The sequence below is a fragment of the Hyaena hyaena genome, unplaced genomic scaffold (assembly GCF_003009895.1).
Source record: "Hyaena hyaena isolate Hyena2069 unplaced genomic scaffold, ASM300989v1 scaffold_55, whole genome shotgun sequence".
Lineage (NCBI taxonomy): Eukaryota > Metazoa > Chordata > Mammalia > Carnivora > Hyaenidae > Hyaena > Hyaena hyaena.
The window spans coordinates 1,287,229-1,311,429 of NW_024080687.1; the positions used below are offsets into that span (position 1 = coordinate 1,287,229).

Sequence of the window (24,201 nt, forward strand, 5' to 3'; positions counted from 1 at the left end):
GGGAGACACAGAATCCAAAGCAGGCTCCAGTCCTGAGCTGTCCAGCACAGAGCCCAATGCGGGGCTCAAACCCACAAACTGTGAGATCATGACCTGAGCCAAAGTCAGATGACTAACTGCTTAACTGACTGAGCTACCCAGGCTCCCCAATATAATTTTTTTTAAATTTCACTTCTGTAGCTGTTAAAGATAAAAGTCTAGTAATGGGGCATCGCTAGGAAAAATCAAAGTCCAATTTATACTTATCTTTTAAGGTTTAATAATTTGTCCAGAAAGAAATTATTTATTTGATTACAGGTATCGTAAGAATTTTGAAATAGAGGATGGTAAATTCAGATAAATTAATGGTAGTTCAAGCAAAAATTTATATGCTCAAGAGCCAAGTCTGAGCCTTGACAAGACAAGTGAAAGCAAAGTATTAACTCATGAATATGTTAATTTTTCCTGCTGTGTTGCATTAATGATATTCATTTGATCTTTTATGATATACAAACAACCATTTATAAAAAAGCTAAATTTTGGTCAGGGACAATCTTTAGCAACTTCTATATTATAAATATGTTTATTTGGTATGCATTATTTTCTCATTTTTCTGTTTCTTGGTGATTTCTGTTCTACACACAGCTGTTGTTTAGCATTAAACTTCAAAATTTGACAAGGTGACATTCAGGTGAAGCTCTGAACTGAAATATTTGCTCGGTCAGATTTCCCAGGCCTACCTTCTGACCTGAGTGTCACAGCTCATGGAGCCCCAGTGGGAAGAGGGGATTCCGGATTCTGGTCTTCAACTACCCTGGGAGGGCCAGTGTGGCTCTGGAGCGCCAGGGAGGTGTTCAGGGCCCCCACCTGTGTGAACCCATTTGGAAAAATTGTCTCCAGGAAGAGGCAAAATCAATAGTAAACCCGGACAGCTCGCCTCATTTTCCTTAGATGCATGTTACCCTAATTCAACCCTGCAGCCCCTTCCTCAGGCCCTGGGAAAACTGTTCAGACCATTAAACCAGAAACTGAAGACATTAAGAAATTTGGAATGGCTCTAGATAGGCTCAGTTGTGTATTAGTGAAATTATTAATAGCTTACAGGAAACATGGGACAGCCCGCAGTGGTCCTGTGGGAAAACCCAGCTACATGGTTTTGCCCCTGTGCTGCTCTGCTTTTTCATGCTTCCTTTTATTAACCTAAACAGCCCCCGGGAGGCGACAAGGGCAGGTGCTGTAGGGATGACTCTATATTATTCATGAAATGGCCTTCAGGGTCTCCAGGTATGGAAATCTCCAAATGTAGCACGGCTCCTTATGAGGTTCTACTTTTATTCTTCAAAATGGCTTTTTAAAAAATCTTACGTTTAAGTATGACTACACTTATTGCAAAGGCTCTCATCTTGGGAGGGAAGACCCAATCCCATACCACGCTTTTGGTGTTTCTTTGCACCTTTAATTTAACCTCTTCCCCTTGGTGTCATCATGTCCTCACAGCCATATGTGGCTATCGTCTTACAACTCAAGCCAAGGTGTGATACTGTGAGGAGGTTATTTTATCTGAACGAAATTAGAAGTACTTTAATGGATATTCACAAAAAACAATCCTTGGTATTTTCATGACAGTATACATTTCAAGGGCATTATCTTTTAGGGAAGATAAGCCAAAGAATAATAATGATTAAAGACCTTCACCAGCTGATGCTGGGAGCTGTTTCCAGTGTATCTGGGAGCCTGATTCGGTGCATCCCCTAAGGGATCCCAACAGCACCCTTTCTGCCCCACCTCCCATCAACCATGAGCTCTCTTTGAGTTATTCCATTTCTAGAAGGGTGCTTCTGGATCATGACAGAGTCCTCCCTCTGACTTTGTTCAGAAACTTTCTCTTTAGAATCTGTCACCCTCCTCCTTCTTCTCAGAAACCCTCATCTCAGGGATCCTCAGGCTTTGAAAAGAGAAAACAATACTTCTTCCTTCCAAAAGAATGGATAAACAAATAAGTAAAGATAGAGATAACCTTCTTCCTACCAAAAAAAAAAAAAAAAAAAAAGTGATGTTCCAATGGTAGTATATAAACACTTAGCTAAAAGATAATTTTTTAATATTATTATTTTTTAATTTTTAAAATGCTCATTTATTTTCGATAGAGAGAGAGACAGAACATAAGCGGGGAAGGGGCAGAGAGAGAAGGAGACACAGAATCTGAAACAGGCTGTAAGCTGTCAGCACAGAGCCTGACGTAGGGCTCGAACCCATGAACTGTGAGATCATGACCTGAGCCGAAGTCAGAAGCTTAACTGACTGAACCACCGAGGCACCCCTTTCTTGCTTAAAAAAAATTTTTTTTTAATATTAAAAAAAGGAACTTGGTAGTCATCTGAAATTATCTAGATTTAAGAACATCTACTAGAAGTGGGTCATCATCTAGTTTGGTGACAGATCCTGTCTGAGTAGTTTTCTTTGCCAGATATTTTTTATTCCATTTTAATAATAACTCCTCTTCTTCTTCTTCATCTTCGTCTTCGTCTTCTCCTCCTCCTCCTCCTTCTTTTTTAATTAGGCCAGGCCTTTTAATGCTTTTCCAAAATTATGTCTCTTTTTGCTTTTGGGTCCCTACTTTAGATATTCGTATGAAGCCTTTACTGTATCCTAATCATTGCTTAAACTGATCATATACCTCTTTTCTTATCCTGGGGTCAGTGGTGGTTTATTTTTAATATCCTAATACCATCATGATGTTATTCATCTCATGTTGTAGAGCTTCTGTCAGTCTCATCTGCTGTCAATCATGTCATTGTGAATGTTGCCAAATAGGCACATTTTTTCCTAAATGCAAATGGACTTTTTTATGGCTACTTATTAATGTACCCCAGGAGACCAATAGTAATCATTGAGACATAGCTGCTAGAGGCTAGATATTATTTGATCAGCTTCATATTCTAATAAATAATGAACCACTAAGTTGTTTATAAATAAGTCAACCGTCCTTATAATAAATAGCAAACGAAGAAGCAGTTGCACACAATTGGCAGATATAGAATGCCATAGAAATGCTACCCGTAATAATAATCAGGATAAGCACTGTTTTACTAATAAGAACTAATTTAGAGCACATTGCCAGCTGTATAAAATTATAGGTGGACATTCTCCTGTTTCTGCTTCTTGAAATTCTAGTCTTCCTTCAAGTTCCGTCTTTTCCAGATTTCCTCAAGCCCTGAGCCCTCAACACAGCCGGTCTTGTTTTGAACTTGTATTTATGGGACATACATAGGCTAATCTTTACGTCTCATTCATTCATGTATCCATTCATTCATTCACGCCGACTGTGCACCAGCTCGTGCTAACCACTGGAGTGTGAAAGCCAGTAGAACATAGTCTTGTCTTCAGTGAAGTTAGAGTCCAGTAGACCTCAAGCTTACTTTTACTTACATCTCCTCCAGACACTAAGTGCCCTGAGGGTGCAGACTGTCTCCACGCATCCATGCTGTGACCCCCCCACGCCCCACCCCACTCCTCACAACATCACAATGGCTTGCATGCTGGGGGGGAGGGGCACTCAGTCAGTGGTAAAATGAACTGATCATTCTATCTATCCTAAATTATTCAGAGGCACAAGATTAAGGATTCCAACACCTTCCAGTGTCTTTAAAGCCTTTGTTCTCCTCACATAATTGCTAACTCCAAAGATAAGGTGGTCTGCTTTCACTTTGTGTGCCAAAAGTCCTCTTCAGAAAGTGATGTAGTGTCGCGTCTCTCTTACATACCGAAGCACAAGTATGATTGGTAGCCGGGTCTGAGTTTGTTCATCCCCCCCCCCCCCTTTTTTTTTTTTTTTTTTTTTTTTTTTACGTGTGGGGCTTGGATGTGTGACTAAACAAGAATAATTGTGGCTATTGAGTCCCTGTTAAGCACCAGGCTTTGGGCTAAGCACTTTCCGTATGTTATCACACAGAGTCTCTTAACAACCTTGTGAGATAGGTTCTATTTTTATCCCTATTTTATTCCAATGAGAGGACCGAGGCTCAGGGAAGTTTGAGGACCTTGCATAAGGGCTTGCAGGTAACTGGCAGAGCCAGGACTCACCAGTGGCTTTACCCCTGCAGCCCTCAAGTCCTTGTCCAAGTGGGATTTGTAGAGGCATTCATGGGGGAGGGGCACAGGACTTCTACACGGTAATGTTTTTACATTTTTCGGGTTTTTTTTTTTATTCCAATGATAATCTAAAATAATAGTATCCTATTCTGGATCATCCAGATAACCATCTAATAATGAATGATACTGCCATGTGGTTTCGGTGCCTGAATTTGTGTTTTTATGTACAGTTAAGCTGGTGCCAATACTGCCTTAGTTGCTGATGGGCTGATGGGAATGAGCTGGTGGACTTATGTCATTTACTTTCTGTGAAAGCCACGTGATGGTGTGGAGCCCCGGTCCGGTAAGGTTTAGTTTTGCAGAGAATGAAGAAATATGAGAGGAGAGTCCTACCTCAGGGTGGGCGATAGAAGCACTTGGAACTCCAAAACCGCTATGTTGCAATTTTCAGTGTGAATTACTGAGAAAATGAAGGTTCCTTTTAGCAGAGCATCATCGTCTGAATATCGCATCAGTGTCATTAGTTTGAATTGGATTTTTTAAAAACTTCATGTGTATTTGGTTAGAACATTTAGCTGGAGTTTGATGGCTTTTGAGGAATTGGAACTATTAAGAACTTAGTTTTATGTTTGTGCATTTGTAAGTATCATTACAGTAAGAGCCTTTTAAGTCAAAATTGAGAGGGAGGCAGTATATATATATTTTTCCCTTAAAAAGTGGTCTGTACATTTTTCAAAGCTAAGCAAACTGAATTCCTCTGCACTACATAATGAAAACTTTCTAAACAATTCTCCTCCATCCACCAGGGGTCTGGTCTGCCTAAGTCTTTAGGAATGAGGCATTGACATTTCTTTTCAACCTGGAAATGGTATCTGGGAAGGTTAAGGTCTGACCTCAGAAGAAATTCTCCCTTGCTGTGGTGCTCCACTGACTGGCCCTGTCAATCAAGGTGCCTTTATATCCTTTGGCACTCTTTGTCCTGACTCTCAGAGCTGGCAGTTGCGTGTGCACATCACCCGTGGTTTATAATCATTTCCTCAGAAAGCACCAGGCAGATATGTGGATGCAAGCTAAGAAGTAGTACCAGCCGCACCTAAACAGAGAAGATAATGATAGTGTATTGAGATTTAAAAGGCTTCTGGTTTGAAAGGTCTTTCATTCTGTCCAAAATTACTACATTTGTTACTTTTTTGGATTAAGAAAAGGAAAGCTCTGTTACAAGCAGACACTCAGAGAGGTGATAACATGTGATAGGGTGTATTTCCTTAACTCTTTAGTATTGCTTCTGATGAATCCCTGGTAAGATTTTGGAGCACTGCAACAGAGGCCAGTGAGTTCTGATGCAAAGAGAGGAAGGGTTAATTTCATAGCACGTGGGCATGCAGTATAGTTTATGGGCTGAGTGAGGTCTAGGAAGCTGGGAAGTAAAGACTGGCATCAGAACAATGCCAACCTTGGGGGAACTTTGAGGAGCCTTTAAAAGAAAGTGCATGTGCTTCTGTGTTCAATTTACTGTCCTTTTATTTAACATTTCAGTAAAGTTTCCCTGTGTTAATAAAATGTACAGAAAAGTGTCAAACAGACTCAAATGTCCAGTCAGTGCTTCTCATTAATATTCTCACCATCCCTTATTACTCCTGACAGCCTGCATGGTACAGAGAGCACATTGCAAGGTGCAGAGTTGGGAAAATAGAGGAGCAAGACTTTTGTCCTGGATTTCCTGTGTTTTCCCCATGAGAGATGAGGCCTTACCTTAGTCACTTCAGCCTCAGTTTTCTAGTTTATACCAGGAGGGGTTGGGCAAAAGTTCCATCAAAGTTCCTGCCATATCTTTCATCCGTTGTATATTCTCCTTGTTGCAACAGATTATTATAGCATCTTTAGGACCTGCATTTCACTAATGAGAATGACCATCTGTAATTATTTTTTTAAGCACTCATCTTTAACCGCAGGGCTATTTTTAGGCAGGTGCTTTGGAAATTCTTACTTTGGTCGTCTCTAATGATAAAGGTCCTCAGTAGCTTTCCAGGATATCATTAGGAAGAGCTTGAACGAAAAGCTCATAGAGCACTTCTGTATGTTTAGAGTTAGCCATTACACGGTAGGAGCTGTGGCCGTTCCTTTCTCCAGTGTTATTTTTAACTGTGCTGCCTTCTGCAAGGGGACTTTTGTTGCAAGCATGGCAGGATGGACGGCTACTAAATCCCAGCCAAGTCTTCAACTGACCTTGGGGAGAAAAGAATAGCTCTCATTTTGTAGGAATCATTAACTTTACCTTATTTTTATATTCTGTCATCGTTCTGGCAAATCTCTTTTCAGTAGATAATACTTCTATGACTAGGTAACACTCACTTAGCTCTTATTATGTGCAAGGTGTTAAGACTTTTACCTATAACATGACATTTGATCGTTACTGTATCTCCATCCACATTGGACAAATGAAGGAAGTGAGGGACCAGGAATTGAAATAACTTCCCAGAAGTCACACAGCTGATAAATGGCTCAGTTAGGATACAAAGCCAAGCAGTAAGTGCTCCAACATCTGTAGGTTTGACACCCTTTGATGCCAGTTTTGACATGTATTACATACAAATTTTATGGGCTCAATTTTATTATTTTTATGAATTGAGCTTTAAAGAGCTCACCAATAATTTTACCCTAAAAAGGACTGTTGCTCAGACTTTTTGGCCCCTGCTTTCCCATTTTTGACTTTTTATGCTAGTAAATAAGCTAGTAGGTCCCTGTAGAGTACTTGCAACATTAAGTTCTAGAGTTGGGGAGGGGAGAAGGGAGGATTCTATGGAAGCAGAGATGCTACTGGAAACTTAAAGTGGCCAAGGTCTTCTTTTCCTTTCTTCCTGTTTAGTACTTTCTTGGTTTCAGTGGCACAAAGGCCTGCACTGATCAGTCAACACATACGTATTGACTACATAGCCAGGGTAAAGTAAGGAGCTGAAACCAAAGGACCTTCCACCTCCAGGAGCCTTATAGCCTATGAGGCCTGCTGCCATGTTTTGTGATCCACCATTGTGTCTACCATGCCTGAGCGCCCTGCATACAAGAAGCCCTCATGAAATATTACTGAAATTTTTGGATTGATTAGATGACTGTTGATAGCATTATAATTATGCTATCACTAATATTCACTGGGTTGTTTCTTGCCTAATCACCAAAAATAATCTTTCATAAGCTATACAAATCATGTATTTTACTTGCATGTGATGTACGTGCCAAAGCACAAAATATGTGTATATTGCTCTCATTATTTTGGCTTGGTGAGATACAAAGAATGGTAGATCTCCATTCTAGTCCTGATTCTGTGCTCTTCTAGCTGTGGGAATTGGGTGAGTCATTTAACTGCTCTGATCCTGAGTTTTCTACTCTGTGAAATGGGAGTTGTAATAACTGCCATGTTATCGCGTAAGGTGACATGGAGGATCAGACAGGTTTGGTGATGACAGATGAAAAGCATTAGTGTTTTCAGCATCACCCACCAGGGCTTCCTCATTATCTAGTCCTCACTCCTTAACGGTATCACTTCATCCATCTGCATATATTTTCTTTGGTTTCAAATAAAAGATAAAAGAGAAAGAAGACTCTGTTTGGTGACTCATGACATCCCCATTTGACTCTGAAAGCTAGGACACCACAGATGTTGGTTGTTCATTTTGCTTTGTTGTGTTCATCAGTAGCCCAGGAAGACCCTCAATATTTATTTGTTGAATGAATCGGCATAACTCTTGACCCTCAGAGTTAGCTCACAGAATCAAATAGCCATTGTGCCCTTCACAAGAGCAGACATAGCAGTCATCATGAGATGCCAGAGAGTACAGCATTTCAACAACTTTGTTTTCATGTAATTCAGAAACCAACCAGAGTGGAGGGAGAGAAGTGATTATAGCAGAGTAACTATCAAGTTGAAATAAGTAAAGGCTGGTTGAATTCTACTCGTTTTGCCTGTTTGAAGACAAGCGAAGCCTTGAAAATCATCCTTAACTTCCCTTCTAGTGGATTGACCCTGAAGAAGTAACGTGGGAAAAAGCTAGTTTCCAAGAGACCTGCTTTCATCTCCTTTCAAAAAAAAAAAAAAAAAAGCATTGCTACCCAACCTCAATGGACTTAACAAGACGCTGCCTGCCTGAAGTTAAAAATAGGCCACTAATCTTTACTGTCAAGAAATTAGCCTGGGGGAACATGACTTTTAAATTACCAGAAACATGCTCAAATGAGTATTTTTTTTTTTTTTTTTTTGAGAAATGGCCCAGAGATGCTTCTATGGCATCCTGTCCATGCTTGCTCTTGACTTCTGTAGAAGTAGCAGAAGGTAACGTGGCTGTTACAGGGTTTCTCCTTAACTAACAGTCAGAGAGTCCTTAAAAAAGGGTCCTCAGTCATGTGCAGAATGACCTCACCTCCAACCTGATTTCTAGGTGACCAGTTACTAACAAGTAGTTACTAACTTCCCTCTAAGACATGTGCCAGCTGCTGGGGGTGAAATGTGGGCCCAAACTGTGTTCGTTCCATGGTCAGATGGGGTGTCTCCCTGTTGGAATGTGGAGCGAAGGAGAGGTAAAAGAACTGTTTAGGTCTAAACTGGTTGGGGGTTATTGAGGCCAGGCCAAAGGGGAAATGCTAAAGTCAAGATTGACACTGTATATTTAGGCAGGTTTTGATGTTACTTAACCCTGATCAACAAAGATGCTTATAGGGTTTTCTGGGGATTTTTTGAAAATTGCTTTAGTATCAACTTCAATGAAATAAAGGATTTTCAGATATTTACATGGACCAAAAGGAAACATTTCCAGAGCTTCTGGGAGATTCTTATGCAGAGAAATAGGACAGTCATTTTAATCTGGTATTTGTCAGCAATTTAACAACACACCTAAATAAATCCTTTGAAATCCCCAACAGTGCCTAAAAGAACTTTTGCTTTACAAAATAACAACAACATACACACAAAAACCAAACACACACACACGCATATGCGCATGCACAAGCACACACACACATAGAGTATTCAAACAGTAATACAAGAGCACCTGGGTGGCTCAGGCGATTAAACATCTGTCTCTTGATTTCAGCTCAGGTCACAATCTCATAGTTAGTGGGTTAGAGTCCCATGTGGGGCTGCCTCCATGATGATGGCTCAGAGCCTGCTTGGGATTCTCTCTCTCTGTCTCTCTCTCAAAAAAAATTAATGAAAAAAAGCCCAGTAAGGGGCGCCTGGGTGGCTTAGTCGGTTAAGCGTCCGACTTTCGCTTAGGTCATGATCTCGCGGTTCATGGGTTCGAGCCCCGCGTCGGGCTCTGTGCTGACTGCCAGCTCAGAGCCTGGAGCCTGTTTCACGCTGTGACTCCCTCTCTCTCTGACCCTCCCCTGCCCATGCTGTCTCTCTCTCCTAGAAATAAATAAAACATTAAAAAAATTTAAAAAAAAAAACACACAGTAAGACAGATCTGCTCACCTAAAGAAAAATAAGCCTTGACTTTCTCCTAAGGATACAGTGGGAATTTGGCATAGTGTGTCATTTCTTGAAGGAAAATTCTATACCATCTACTGCTTGTTTTCCTTTCCCAGCTGCTGACTCCTTTATTTTGTACAATTTATCCTTTGTTCCTCTTTTTTGTGGCTATCCTTTTAAAGGCCATGGAACCCCTAATCTGGAAACCAAGGTTGTATCTTAGTCTTTAACTTCCCCAGCTTGTATGTAGCATGAATGCCATCGACCATTCTTCCTTTCCTGAAACCCATTCCCTTTGCCTCTGTGAGGTTTAAAAATAAAATGTCCTGATTCCCTACCTTCTCCATCTCCACCCATTTCTTGCTCTTCAAACCTACCATTACTTACCATATTAGTCGGCTCAGGCTGTCAAAACAAAATACCGTAGACCGAGTGGCTCAAACAATAGAAATTTATTTCTCACAATTTAGGAGACTGAGAAGTCCAAGATTAAGGTGCTGGCTAGTTCTGCTCCTGGTGAGGGCTCTCTTCCTGGCTTGCAGACAGCTGCCTTCTCGCTGTGTCCTTCCGTGACCTCTTCTCTGTGCTTGTGGAAAGCAAGAGAGAGCAAGAGAGAGAAAAATCTTTCTTTTCCTGTTCTTATAAGGTCACCAGTCCTATCAGATTAGGGCCTCATCCTTATGACCTCACTTGCTTTTAATTTTCTTCTAAAGGGCCCTTCTACCAATATCCTCGCATATTGGGGGCCAGGCATCAACATATGAGTTGGGGGCCACAATTCAGTCCATAGCATTCTGCTCCTTGTCCCCTAAATTCATATTCTTCTCACATGTAAAGTACATACCCTCTGCCTCAGTAGCCCCACAGCCTTAACTTTTTGCAGCATCAACTCTAAGGTGTGAAATCCAAAGTCACATCCAGATCAGATATGGGTGAAACTGGAAGTCAGATCATCCTGAGGCAGAATTCCTCCCTGGCTGTGAACCTGTGAAGCCAGACAAGCTCTGCATTTCTGAAGTACAGTGGTAGGACAGGCAGAGGTTAAACATTCCCGTTGCAAAAGGGAGAAATCAGAAGAAAGAAAGAGATGATGGGTCCCAAGCAAGTCTAAAACCTAACAAGGCCATGATACTCTTTAGTCTCATGTTCTTCCCTGTAGGTCTGCTAGGGTGGTAGAGCCACTCCCATGGCTCTGTGGAGTGGCCCTGTCCCTATGGCTCCATGGGGTGCCACCCCAAATCTCTCCCCCACATGGCTCTGTGCAGGGGCCCAGCCCTCTGAAGCCAAGGAGGAAGTAGCCTTGCCCTTGGGCCAAAGGTGGGAGTGGCAACCCTGTGATTTCGGAATCATCTTTGGGGTCTTCCCTTTTCTTGAAGGATAAAACCTGTTCATTCCATAATGATCAATTATATATTCTCTATAAAGATGGAAACTTTCTCTCTAGCTTTCCTCTTTTCATTCTGAGCTGTCACCGGAATGGAATTACCTTCAACATCCGTATTTTTACCAAGAGTCCATTCACGGCAGTCACACTTTTTCTAGCACGCACCGCAAAACTCTTCCAACCTTTACCATTACCCAGTTCCAAAGACACTGTCATATTTTTAGGAATTTGTTACAGCAGCACCCCATCCTCAGTACCAAATTTTATATTAGCTTACTTGGACTGTCATAATAAAATACCGTAATCTGAGCAGCTTAAACAAAAAGAATTTATTTCTGAGCATCCTGGAGGCTGAGAAGTCCAAGACCAAGGTGTCAGCCCATTTGGTGCCTGGCGAGGACTCTCTTCCTGACTTGCAGACAGCTGCCTTTTTGTTGTGTTCTTGCGTGATTTCTTCTTTGCGTGTGCACTGTGTGGGGGAAAGGTGTCTGTGTGTGTGTGTGCTCTTGCTCTTCTCACAAAGCCAGGAATATTAGCAGATTAGGGCCCTGCCTTTATCTCCTAAAGGCCTCATCTCCTGGGGTTTAGGGCTTAATATATGAATTGGAGAGGAGGGGGCACAATGCAGTCCCTAGCACTTCCTGCAGAACCCAAGTGATAGCTGCCTAGGGGGACTTCCATCCATATAACCCTCTCACCCTTAGCTGAGTTGCTTGGGAATTTTGTTAAAATGAATTTCTGATGATAACACTCTGCTACTTCAACAATACTCCCTACCCTTGGCTTTTACCAATCAGCGAGATGTAGACTTTATATCTGAAATGTACATGACAAGATGGCCTCACCCCGATTTCTCTCCCATGCCTACACTCCTGTAGTTTTCTGAATATTCCCAGAGCTCTCCCTCTTCCATCCATTTGCTCAGGATTTTCCCTCAGCCTGGAGTGTTCTCTGTCTTTTCCCACTCCCCTTCCCCTGCCCTTTCTCTAAATATCTGCTGCCTCCTTGCAACCTATTCCCCAATATGCCTGCTTCTACAAGATTTTCTGATTCCCTGCCTCCACTTGGGTCCCTTCTTCCTTGAAATCCCCAGGGCACCGCCTATTCCTCTCTTCTGACACTCACCTCATCCTCATCACTCCCTCCAACCCAGGTCTGGGTGTCCCTGTGGAATCACAGTGCCTCTCCTTTACCACCTGCTCAGGAGTGGGACAGACAGACCCACTCTGACTCATCTAAGAGGCATCACAGTAGTTTGGACACAATAGACTCCCAATACATCATCTTAAAGGAAGCATGTACAAGGTCATATGTAATAGTCAAATGTTAAAATTGCATTTCCATTTTATAAATTCCTTCTCATTCTTTTCATGAGGAGGTGTGGACGGAGTGCCCATAGAGATGGAATTACAGAAGAAAATGGTTTACTCCCCATGGATATCTTAAATAAATTATTCAGACCTGAATGGTTGGACCAGCAGTCTTTCATTATCTGCTATCAAAATATTTTAGTGATTGATCTGACAATTATTAGGTTAAAAAATATCCCAAGTTAGTTTTAGATAGCAATGTGTGGTTTCATCTGTGAAAATACTACTGAGACCATCCACTGGCTGAGCCTCTGTTTTAGTAGTACAGCTACTGATGTGCAGTATCTTCTCTTGTGATTAATATTAGATCTCTGTGGTGATGTGGACGAGAATTCTGAGATTTTATTGGTGACTTATATATTATGATTTATCATTAAAAAATAAAGAGAAGAAAAAAAATAGCCCAGGTATCCCAGTTAATTCAGTTCATTAGGCATTGATTGAGTGCCTGTTGTATGCTGGGTATTGAGATATAAGGCCATGTGTGTGTGTGTGTAATATAATCCTTGCTATTGAGAAGTTTTAGAGTCGGTCATAATTGGTCATCATGGAGAATCAAACTGTACCATAAGACATTGCATATAGCAGAAGAAAGGGGAAGAAAGCATGGGTATGCTCTAGGAGTTTCCAAATTAATGAGAGAACTCATAAATATATATGTACATTGAAGTATGGTTTATAGCGATAGAAAAGCATGCATGCATGTAACAAATCAAATTGTCCTCAAACATGACTCCTGATTGTTCAGAGCTGTGGAGCCTAGGGAAATCACATTGTCATTTAAGCAAAGTATGATCATCTTAAAACAGATTTGAAGTTGAAGCTCAACACTCTTAGACAACCCTGGTACTAGTCCTATGAAAACTTTCCTTCCCTCTGGGCTCTCAAAAGCCACCCAGCCTCATTCTACTCTGGATACAAATCCCCATATCTTATTACTTTAGAGGAGTCTTGATGTTCCTGTACCTTCCTTCTCAAAATGATTGACTTAACTCATTTGGAAGAATCCTCTGGATCCCTCCTTTCAAGGAGACTAATGTGCCTTGGACTGGGCTAACACCAAGGTTACATTTTGATTTCCCCATTCATTCAAGAAAGTCTAAGGTTTCCCAACTAAGTATTAGATCCTATGCTAAACTCTAAGGGATCAATGTGAGCAAGATAGAGACAGCCCAGCATGTGCAGACTTCATTGGAAAGAGGGAAATGAAACAGTTACAGTTCAGAAAGATAATGGCTATCATGGAGAAACACAACATGTGGGAAATTTATCTTGGAGTTAAAAATTTTCAGTGGCCTATTTGTTGTCTGGCTGAGTACTGGGGAGGGAGAGGGTGGGTCATGGAGAGATATGACAAGGATTAAAGTAAGACAGAGCTACAGAAGGACTATCCCTATACTTAGCTGTGGCTGGGTATCTAAAATATAGCTGTGTGTTACAGAATGTCGCTGTTAAAGGGAAGTCCCTGTACAGCCACCTTTAGAATTTCTATGTGTGCTTTTATGTTAGGAGGCATCTGCCACCCTTTAAATGTAGGTTTCTGTTGGGTTGTTTGGAATTTGAATGTGTTTTCTCAGAGAAACATCAGAAATTACGACCAGATCCCGCACACTGGCAAAAGGCTATTATATGCCTGATGTCCTTGATATAAAATACCAGCTTTTTGATTTGAGAGATCTTAGAAACTGTTTAGGTCACTGCAGGAAAACGTTCAGAATTCCATGTTGGAATGCAAGCAAGAGAGCCTTTTCCTCTGTAGTTTTCATGGGGACAGAAAGGTTTCTTTTTTCCTGCATCCTCTCCTTACTATGCGATGTGAGAGGGATTCTACCAGTCTGGGGCCATGGGATTTGGGATTGGTACAGGGGCCGGTAGGTGATGAGAAGTCTGTATGCATGGTTGTTGATTGTTCAAGAAGGTTCTCGGCACTGTTTTAAGTGCTTTACCTGTGTCATCTCATCAGATCCTTACAACACACCACTGTTATTCCTGTAAGATGCTGGTGTGTTCCAGAACTCAGACCTTGGACTTCTCTCTTTCCACTCCCTCATCCAGTCCCATGGCTTTGAGTATACATCTCCCTCCCTGACGAACTCTGGATCAACACTGACTGCTCATTATGGAGATGGATGATAGGAATCTTCTACTTAAATGTTCCAATCTGAACTTCTGATTTTATCCCTCCAAACCTGCACCTTCCATAGACTTCTCCATCTTAGTAAATGGCATCTTTATGTTTCTAGGCAGTCAGGTCAAAACTATGGATTATCCCTGAATCTTCCCCCTACTCCATACCCAATCCATCAACAAATGCTAATGCACTAAAAATATCTGGAATCCTATTGCCACTCAGTATTTCAATGGCTACCTCTCTGGTCTCTACCACCACTGTCTTCTGCCTGAATTACTGGCAGTAGTTTCCTAATTGTTCCCCTCCTTCCATCCTTGCTGTCTTGGTCTGTTGTCCAAAGAGCAGCCAGATAGATTATTTTAAAACATAAGTCAATTCGTGAACTCCTTTATTCAAAATTGTCCAGTGGCTTCCCATCTCCAAATAGAAAGCCAAGTCTTCCCTATGGGCTGGGGGGTCCTGTTACATGTCCTGGCCTCCTTCTTTCCCTCTGGACTCATTTCCTACCACCCTCCCTTCCTCACCTACTTCAGCCACGGAAGCCTGCCAGTTCTTCCCCCAAAACACCGAGATTCTCCCACTTTGAGCCTTTATGGGACAGGTCCTTCATCCAGATATCAACATAGCTCACCCACTTCCTTCTTTCCCAGAGACCTATTCCAGACATCACCATATAAAATAAATGAGGGGCACCTGGGTGGCTCAGTCTGTAAAGCATCTGACTCTTGATTTCGGCTCAGGTCATGATCTTACAGTTCATGAGATCGAGCCTCAAGTGGGGCTCAATGCTGACAGCACAGAGCCTGCTTGGTATTCTCTCTCACCCTCTGTCTCTGACCCTCCCCTGCTCACATGCGGGCTCGCTCTCTCTCTCTCTCTCTCTCTCTCTGTCTCAAATAAAAATAAATCAACATTGTAAAATAATAATAAAATCTGTGAAATAACACGCAGCCTATACCAATCACACTACGTGGATGTTCATAGACTGGTAGGATACGCTGAAGGTTTCCCTGTGCCTCATGGTGTGGAGGGCGATAATACCTAGGAGAGCAGGGAACAAAGACCGAGCTGTGTATGTTGCACGCGGACTTCCCTCTCCTGCGTCCACGCCAAGGGCAAATCCTGTTCATGTGCTCAGTACCAACCCCCCCCATATTATGAACCTTCCATGTCCTTTTTTGAACACCCCTCCACCGAGTACATTTTTAGTGGTTTGTGTTTAGTATTTAAGGTAATTGTATGTTGCAAGTGAAAAGACTATCAAGGTTCTGTTTGGAAGAAGGGCAGGACCAGTTTTAAGAAATGTAAAAAATGGCGGAGATGAGGGAGTAAGCGACCTGTGGAGAGAAAGAAAATGGATAACTGTCCGGGCTGGTGGAACCAGTATTTTTCGGCATCTGCCCGGTGGCAAACGCTGTCACCCAAAGGCAGACCCGTTAGGTGACTATAAAAAGAAACCAACAGCAAAGGTTTCTCGCAAGGCCACGCTAGCCTAAAATAATGTTGCTCATCTTTCCTGCTGCCCCTGTGCCGACTTCAGCTTCAGGAATCCAGTGATGAACACTCATCTTTGGCGTCTTAATAAAAAGCTTCGATTTTGTTGGCTGCGTTCCAGTTGGACATGTGGAATGATGCCAGGATTGGCTAGGAGATCAGGAAGCTGAAGGGGCCCTAGTGTTCTCCCCTGATGTAAAAGAGCTTCCAGGGCTGTGTTGGAGCGCGGCAGGCCCCTCAGGCTGTTCTGTGCATTCTTGTCAGGAGTCTGCAGGTACCGCGGTGAGGTGCCGTTGGAGTATCATGGCGTCTGCCATGATGATTTCTGCTCATTAAAGGTACAAGCGTTTCCATCTGCTCTTTTGGACAAGTAGAGGGATGATCTACATCCTCCTCCCACTTCATTTCTTTTTTGTCTTTTCAAGCTTTATTTAAATTCCAGTTAGCTCCCACTTCATTTCAAGCATGGCCTTTGGCATAAGGCAGTGTAGAGGCCTTATGATGTAGAGTGAAGGTGGCCACCAGTTCTTAAAAGATATGTGAGTGATGAAATCCTCTTGGTTGCCCCCACTCCTGTCTTTCACTGACTCAGTCTCTCTCCCTAAATCTTCTGCAGTCTCAGTCTCTCTTCCTAAATCTGTCTTCCCCGGAAACCTTACTGCCAACACAGGTTCTAGCCTCTATGCTCCGTGAGCCTGGCCCGTGTTGCTGGCAGAGTGAGAGATGAGGCACATTGGCCCCTGAGAATAACTGGTCCCAATCGCAGCAGGCCAGAAGGGACTTTAATAAAGGTTTTGGGTTTTTTTTTTTTTTTTTCTAAGTTAGAATCTAGGTCAGCTCTGTCTTATTAAACAACACATGGCACCAGAAAGCGGGGGACTGATTTTGGATCATCCTGAATTTGACTTTCTGGCAATGTGGAGGACACTGCCCAGCCTGTGTTGGCTTCTTAGTTGAAGCCCTTGGTTGCACAGGCCGAGGGCAAGCAGCTCGGTCTAGAAAGGAGAAGATATGCACTAGTGTGCAATGCAGAAGTCTGACCAGCCTTTGCTCCTGTAGGAACCGAATAGGTACTGCACTCGCAAACTTGAAAGAGGGAGAGGGAGAAAGAACGAGCATCTTCAATCAAAACAATATGATAAAAAAATGGAAGGATTTTACACATGACCTGAAGCAGTCAGGGCTCTGATTTACCTTCAGATCAAGAGTGAATTGGTGAATGTGCCAGCAATGAATGATAAGGATGAGAGGGTGGGGACATACAACCTAGATCTAACACAGCAGGAGACCATGAAAATCTGAGACTCAGGAAGTCACTCAGTTGAGAAAGTGGGAATCAAAGGTGAACAAAGTTCTGACATCCATTAGGAGAGAGAGAGAGAGCGAGACTCTGAGAATGAATGAGATAGAATAACGGTAGCTCTGGGTGCAGGCTGAGCTGTTAGATTCCATTTGTCTCCCCAGCACTGCGGATCAGGAGCTGCGCTGGGTGCCAGCCTTTACAGGAAGAGCAAGAATGCTCAACATACGGGAGGAGATGTAAAAACGTCAATAAATGGGTTCCCTTTGCCAAATGTTGTAAATAACGACGCATGTGCAGACAGGCAAGCTGAAAGGAGGCGCTGGGCAGGCCTCCCAGGCTGGAAGATGCTTGGCTAGGGGGCCTATTGCCGGGTGAGAACTTCCTGTGAAGCACCCTGGAGCCTGGTTGAGCACAGAGGACATTTTTATCTAAGTTGGAGAATGGTGTTGAAAAGGGGAAGAGAATGGCAAATAACACTGTTAAGTCTGAAGCAGGGAACATGTATTAGCAAGCTACATACACGGGCTGAGAGATTCCAGGAAGATCCTTATCCTTGCTCTTAAAGTTATGTCAAGCCCTGGGCCTAACACTTAACATGCCTTTCTTGGAAAGTCAGCAGTTATCTGAGAGCAGGTAAGTAATTAAAGGTGCAGCCAACCATACGATTAACAGGGGCAGGTTAAGGTGCAGGGGCGCCCGGGTGGCTCAGTCTGTTTAAGCGTCTGACTCCTGATTTCGGCTCAGGTCATAATCTCATGGTTCGTGAAATTGAGTCCCAAATTGGGTTCTGCACTGACAGTGTGGGGCCTGCTTGAGATCTCTCTTTCCCTATCTCTCTGCCCCTCTCCCGCTTGCTCTTTCTCTTAAAAGGAAAAGAAAAGAAAACACAAATGCAAACCAGTGGTCATAGAAAATGCTAGCATTTCCTGAGAAAATGCTGAGCATTTCCTGCCTATAGCTGCTGCCACTGGCCTAAATTCTAGACCAGAATGATCTCACTTGAACGACTCGATAGTCTTATCCCCCTTCCACAAAAAGAGAGACAAACCAAGAAACAGATTCTTAACTCTAGTGAACAGACTGATGGTTAACAGAGGGGGAGGCGGGTGGAAGATGAGGGAAATAGAAGATGGAGATGACAGAGTACACTTTTCATAATGAAAAAAAAGAAAAATGAAAAAAAAAAACCCCTCTCAACAGTCCTGATTTATAGCTCTCGAAACTGAGGCTTAGTTAATGAAACTAATTCACCTAAAATCACCAAGTAAAATGGCTGTAGAAAGAGGATTCAGACCAAGACCCCAGGGCCCAGCTACCACCTCCGGTCTGTCCCCTCTCCATGGATAGTCAGCAGTAAGGAGAGAGCCGGGATTTGCCTCTGGGTCTGACTTCTGAATTCTTATATTTCTCAGCATAGAAGCCCAACTCCTGCTAAGGACCTGAAAAATAGAACACCCACCAAAATGTTGGGTATTTTGGTGTGGGGGAAGGTCGAATTTAATCCATATAATAACCCTATGAGGCTGGTACCTATGGTCCCCATACTGCATACGTTGCTCAGAGACGTTCAGTAACATGTCCAAAGCCACACAGTTAGAGAGTAGCAGTGCCGGGATTCAGACCTGGCAGACCAGCCCTCAAGCCCACACTTTACTTTCCTCTGTATCCTGTGCCTTTCTGTTGTAAAAAGACTGATAGCTGCAGAAAAGAGATGTCTCGTGAAAGATAGTTACGGAATTGCTTTGTCGGGGACTAAGATGGCCAGTACCCAAAACTGTGCGATCGTGAGCACTCACAGTGTGTCCTAGTCATTGTTGTAAATGTCTTATTTATATTAGCTATTAAATCTTCCAAACAGCACTCTTATGTATACCCTCCTGTTCCCTGCTGTTAAAGAAGAAAAATTCCACTAAGTAAACTTGAAGATCTTGTGGGCTTCGTTAAGCGATCGATGCATTGGGCAGCACATCTGGCAAATGGAGGGGAGCTCCAAGGAGTTGCACAAAATAGAAGGTTTTTGGGAAGGAGGGTAGAAGAAAGTTATTAGCAACAGGAAAGCTCTCTACCTTCCCCCCTCCCTCCTCCGAGCAGCCTTCCGGTCTGGCCTTTCCTTCTTACTAGAAGGTCTGAGTAACTCCAACCCTTCTTGGCTGGACTTTCTCAGAGGGGAGGTGCCCCGTCTCAGTCTCTGCTCTAGATCCTTTACACTCTGTTTCTCCTCAGTGCTCTGAAAGCAGAAGGTGAAAGATGACAGGATAAATCTGACGTTAGCTACCATAGCAACCTTCACCTGCTTTGCTGCTCACTTTTGAAGTGTTCTCCTCCTGTGAAAAATTCTTTTGCATATAATTGCTAGGCTCATCCAGAGGCTTGGCGCTTTCTTTGAGTTTCTTCTGACAGCAAAATGAAAGGAAGGTCTTCGCCTTTGCACCAGGTTCAAGAATACCTAGTCCACTGTGGTGCAGACATCGATCGGCCTTCTGCCATTCTTATGTGCTTCTCTGTGATGGCCCCCTCCTTTATATCCAGTTTAAGACTTTCCAGATCAGGGGTGCCTGGGTGGCTCAGTCAGTTAAACGTCTGACTTTGGCTTAGGTCATGATCTCATGGTTAGCAGGTTTGGGCCCTGCACTGGGCTCTCTGCTGTTAGCGCGTAGCCTGATTTAGATCCTGTCCCCTTCTCTCTCTGTCCCTCTCCCACTCATGCTCTCTCTCTCTATCAAAAATTAATAAACATTTTAAAAAAGAAAAGACTTTCCAGATCAGAATACATATTCCACAATGTTCACTCTTCTTAAGAAAAATGCAGTAAGCAATGGTGAATCTGTGGCTACATTATATAGGCCCTGGTTTGAGCTGTCATTTACAAATGATTCAGGTTTAAATTCTTAAATCAAGTTTTGGGGTGCCTGAGTGGCTCAGTCAGTTAAGCGTCTGACTCTTCATTTTGGCTCAGGTCATGATCTCATGGTTTGTGAATTCGAGCCCCTCACTGGGCTCCATGCTGACAGTGCAGAGCTTGCTTGCAATTCTCTCTCTCTCTCCTTCTTTAATAAATAGATAAACTTAAAAATTTTTAAAAATTAAAAAGAATTCTTAAATCAAGTTCTTTTGAAATTAACCTATGGAACATTTAGACTGCCACCCGATTATAAAGACTATACTTGATTTCTTCACTTGATCCGGGAACCTCTCTCTCCGTCCCTTTCCATTGTGTGCTGTGCTCCCCATGGCTGAGCCGTATACTCCATATCACAGCTCCCTTACCCTCTGGTCTGTAATTGGGTTTGGCCAATGGAAGGTGCCAGCGATTCACAGGCAGAGAGCAAGATGGGGATATTTATTCCTCTGGTTCCCTCTTTGTGGTGCCACTCTGGATTGGCTATACCCCTCAGCCAAAGGTCTATCAGAGGGTCCACTCTTTGTAGTTCCTTGGGTGTCCCCATTCGGAAGACTTCTCCTCTCTTCCTACCACTTCAGGTCTAGGGATAGTGCAAGCCGATATTTTGTACTGTGTGTTGTGGTTTCCTTATACCTTGCCCACACATCTGTAAACAGCTACTTCATTACACTCTTTTCAAATTATCCAATTTGAGCGTGCCATCTGTTTCCTACTGGGACCTTGACTAAACAATGACCAAAGCTCTTGTTTTTTGAGTGATGTGTTCTTAATATTGCTTGTTTTGTTTAATAAATTTATGGTTCATTGTAGGTCATTCTTTGTAGAAATAGATGTTCCTGTCTTTTCAAAAAATGTTTATCTATTTTGAGAGAGCATGAGCAGAAGTGGGGGAGGGGCAGAGAGAGAGGGAGACAAAGAATCCCAAGCCAGCTCTGCACTGTCAGCACAGAGCCCAACACAGGGCTCGATCTCACAAGTCTGTGAGATCATGACCTGAGCCAAAACCAAGAGTTGGCTGCTTAACTGACCGAGCCACCCAGGTGCCCCGATTTTCCTGTCTTTAAGAACAACCTCCTCAACCTTCTAACCTTTTATAAAAGATGGTGTCTTCTCTACTTGACTCTTCTCTTGCAACAAGCCATTTGAAACACATTTTCTTGATGATGTCCGTTAGGGTTGTGGGAGTGGAATACAAATGCCCTGTCTGCTTGTTCCCTCTGACCCTGAGCAAATTTGAGGTTCTTCTATCCCTCTATATTTTGTCCACTGGAAGAATATTCAGGATTCACGAATCTTCCTGGGAGATCATGGGCTTTAAAACCCTGCAGAAGCATGCACATTATTCTGGTCAAGCTCATAGTCCCATCGCTCCTATAGAATCCAGTACCAAAGGAGATGATCTCCACCGCCAACTCTTCCCCCCACCCCATTTCATCAAAATTCATAAGAAGCTGCTTTCTTAGGGAAATGAATTCGTTGAATTATTTTCCTGTGGGAGCTTAAGGAGGAACAGTGGTTCCAGAAGGTATCCTGAAGGGAGCCATGACTGAGGGATGTGGATAACTTCCGTTGAAAACTGTAAGTGGAAAAACTGCATGTCTTTCAAGACTGATCCCAAACGGTATCAAGAATAGCATGAAGTTCACACAGCTCAGCAGGTGTGAAAATTCTGCAGCTGAGTTAAATAGGTTCCATTGTATTTCAGAAAGAGCTCTGATGGGTTACAGTGGAGCACAGCCTAAGAATATCATGTCCTTTGTATGTCTGGATGACTGAGACGGTTTGTTCCTACTAATATTATACTTCAATCTCCCTTTAAGATGGACAAAAATGAACAAAAGGCCTGGTTTATCCCGAAGAGGATCTAGATATTCAGATACCAAAAGGGCATCAAAAAGACCTTACCCATTAGGCCAGACCAAAAATGATAGCTGAGGATATGATTTAATTTAAAATGATTCTTGTTATTTATATAAACGTTTTCTTCTAATAAGCTTGTTTTCTCCCAGCATCATTAAAAAACCAATTTTAGAGCCAAAGGGATTTTAAACACTGTAAAACTTTACATATTCTGTTCTTTAAAATTTGAACGGGATTCATTTAACCTTATACTCAACTTAAAAAAAAATGACCATAGACATCTCTTCTCTATTACTTATTAATTCGACATTGCATTCTTAGTTGTTCTCATTAGGAGTCAAGTTGGCATTGTCATTTTTAAGTTCCTGCAAACTAACAAACCTCCCATAATCCATTTAACTGTTTTTCAATCCAAATTGAACTTTAAGTCAAAGTGAATTATTCCTTAATCGTTTCCATTTATCCCGTTTCCTTATTTGTCCTCCTCAGCTGGCCATAACATGGAATCAAGGCATTTTTTTCCCCTGTTTATTGCTCTCCTTGCAAAAAGTTTTAGGTTCCTGTTCTTCATTTAAAAAGCAGACAAGTTAAATCTTTAACATTCTTTTGTCTGAGGAAAAATAACCCCAAACTTAAGTTGCTTTAGTTAAGTCTTGCTCATTTTTCTTCCTTAATGAATCATTATTTACTATTTAAAAAAATCTTACTTTCTAGTTTGAGTAACCTGGAAAAAGGAAAATAGAGGCAGATATGGCATCAAATTAAAGGTTTCAACACTGGAGAAAGCCTTTAGTAAGGATAAAATTTCCCTTTCTTGAGTATGTTTAAACCCAGAGATAAACAGCTACCTCATTTGCAGATTTTCTTCTTCTTTTATAAAGTTTTATAAAGTTTATGTATTAACTTTGAGAGAGAAAGAATGAGTGAGAAAGAGAAAGAGAGCTTCTAATCATGGAAAGTTAAAAATCTCAAAGTGAGAGGAGACCTTAACGGAAATGCCTGCCAGCCAGTCCCCTGGTCCTTGGATTTCCTCTGTGACAACCTGCCCGATATTTGTCACCTGCTCTATGAAGCTTACTCATTGGCTGTCACTGATACAGGTTTCTTACTAAGACATGAGGGAGAACACCTCTGTTTTATGTGAACTGTTGAGAGATCCATGGCACCTTTTATTGGATTGAATTCTTTTTCCCTGGTTCGACTTCTTAGTACCCCACACAAAAATTCTATTTCCTCTTTTGGAAGTTGAAGGCAGCTATGACTTCACTCAAGATTCCTTTCCTACACTTCCGTAGACTGTGTTTTCCCATGCCCCTGTTTTTTAGATGATATGATTTTTGGGCCCTTGATAAGACTGAATAATCTCCTTAGAAAGACTTGCAGTTTTTCTGTAGTGAGCAGTACTCCGAATGGCCATGATGTTCTCTCCCTGTTGAGGGGACTCAGGATGAGAATATCACCACCCCAGCCCTTCCAAAGTGCTGTTAGCCCTTTTTTATAGGACACACCTCATACTATTAATGGGATGATTTTACTTGATAGTTAATCTGGTATGAATACGAGCATCTCCATGGAGGTTTACAATCTTTGTTTGTTTTTTGCCATGACTCTCTGCTCTTCTCATGGACTACTTATAATTATCCTCTCCTTTTATATCCAGACTTACATAAGACTTCCTAGATCAGAAATCCTCTGAACAAATGCATGGCTCCCCATTTGCATGAGATATACCCCATAACCAGAAAGGTGGAATTTTTTTAGAATTCTGAATTCAGAAATCTGAATCTCCTGCATATTGATAACACTGTGACAATGATGGTATCCAACAGAATCAGATGACCCTTTGAGGTCCCTTCTCCTGTGTTTAATTGTGCCCAGTAGATGTTTGCTAGGAATGAAAAGTAAGGAGTTTGGGAAAGATTAATTTCTTGTATAGAAGCCTAGCAATGTCTACATTATTCTTGTTTATTGGGGAAGAGAGAATTTGTTCACTTATTTGTGCAACAAAAATTTATTCAGGTGCTAATTCTTTGATACTGAAAGGGCATCTTTAGGTTTCAGTGTTCATACTAGGAACTATACTGTCTTTATTTCAGGTTTTTAATGTTTAATTAATAAGCGCTATAGGTTTATCTGAGGATCTTGGATGAGATCATTTCCACATTATTGCAAAATAATGAAAAAGTTGAAAATCGTCCTCTCTTTGGGCTTCCTCCTTCATTAAA

The 24,201-nt window shown here is 42.1% G+C and overlaps 1 protein-coding gene across 1 annotated transcript in view; it reads left to right on the plus strand.

Annotated features, from left to right (window-relative positions):
• The window catches only part of RCAN2 (regulator of calcineurin 2), a 266,886-nt gene that overhangs the window by 12,725 nt on the left and 229,960 nt on the right, over nucleotides 1-24,201 (plus strand). The window lies entirely within an intron of this gene.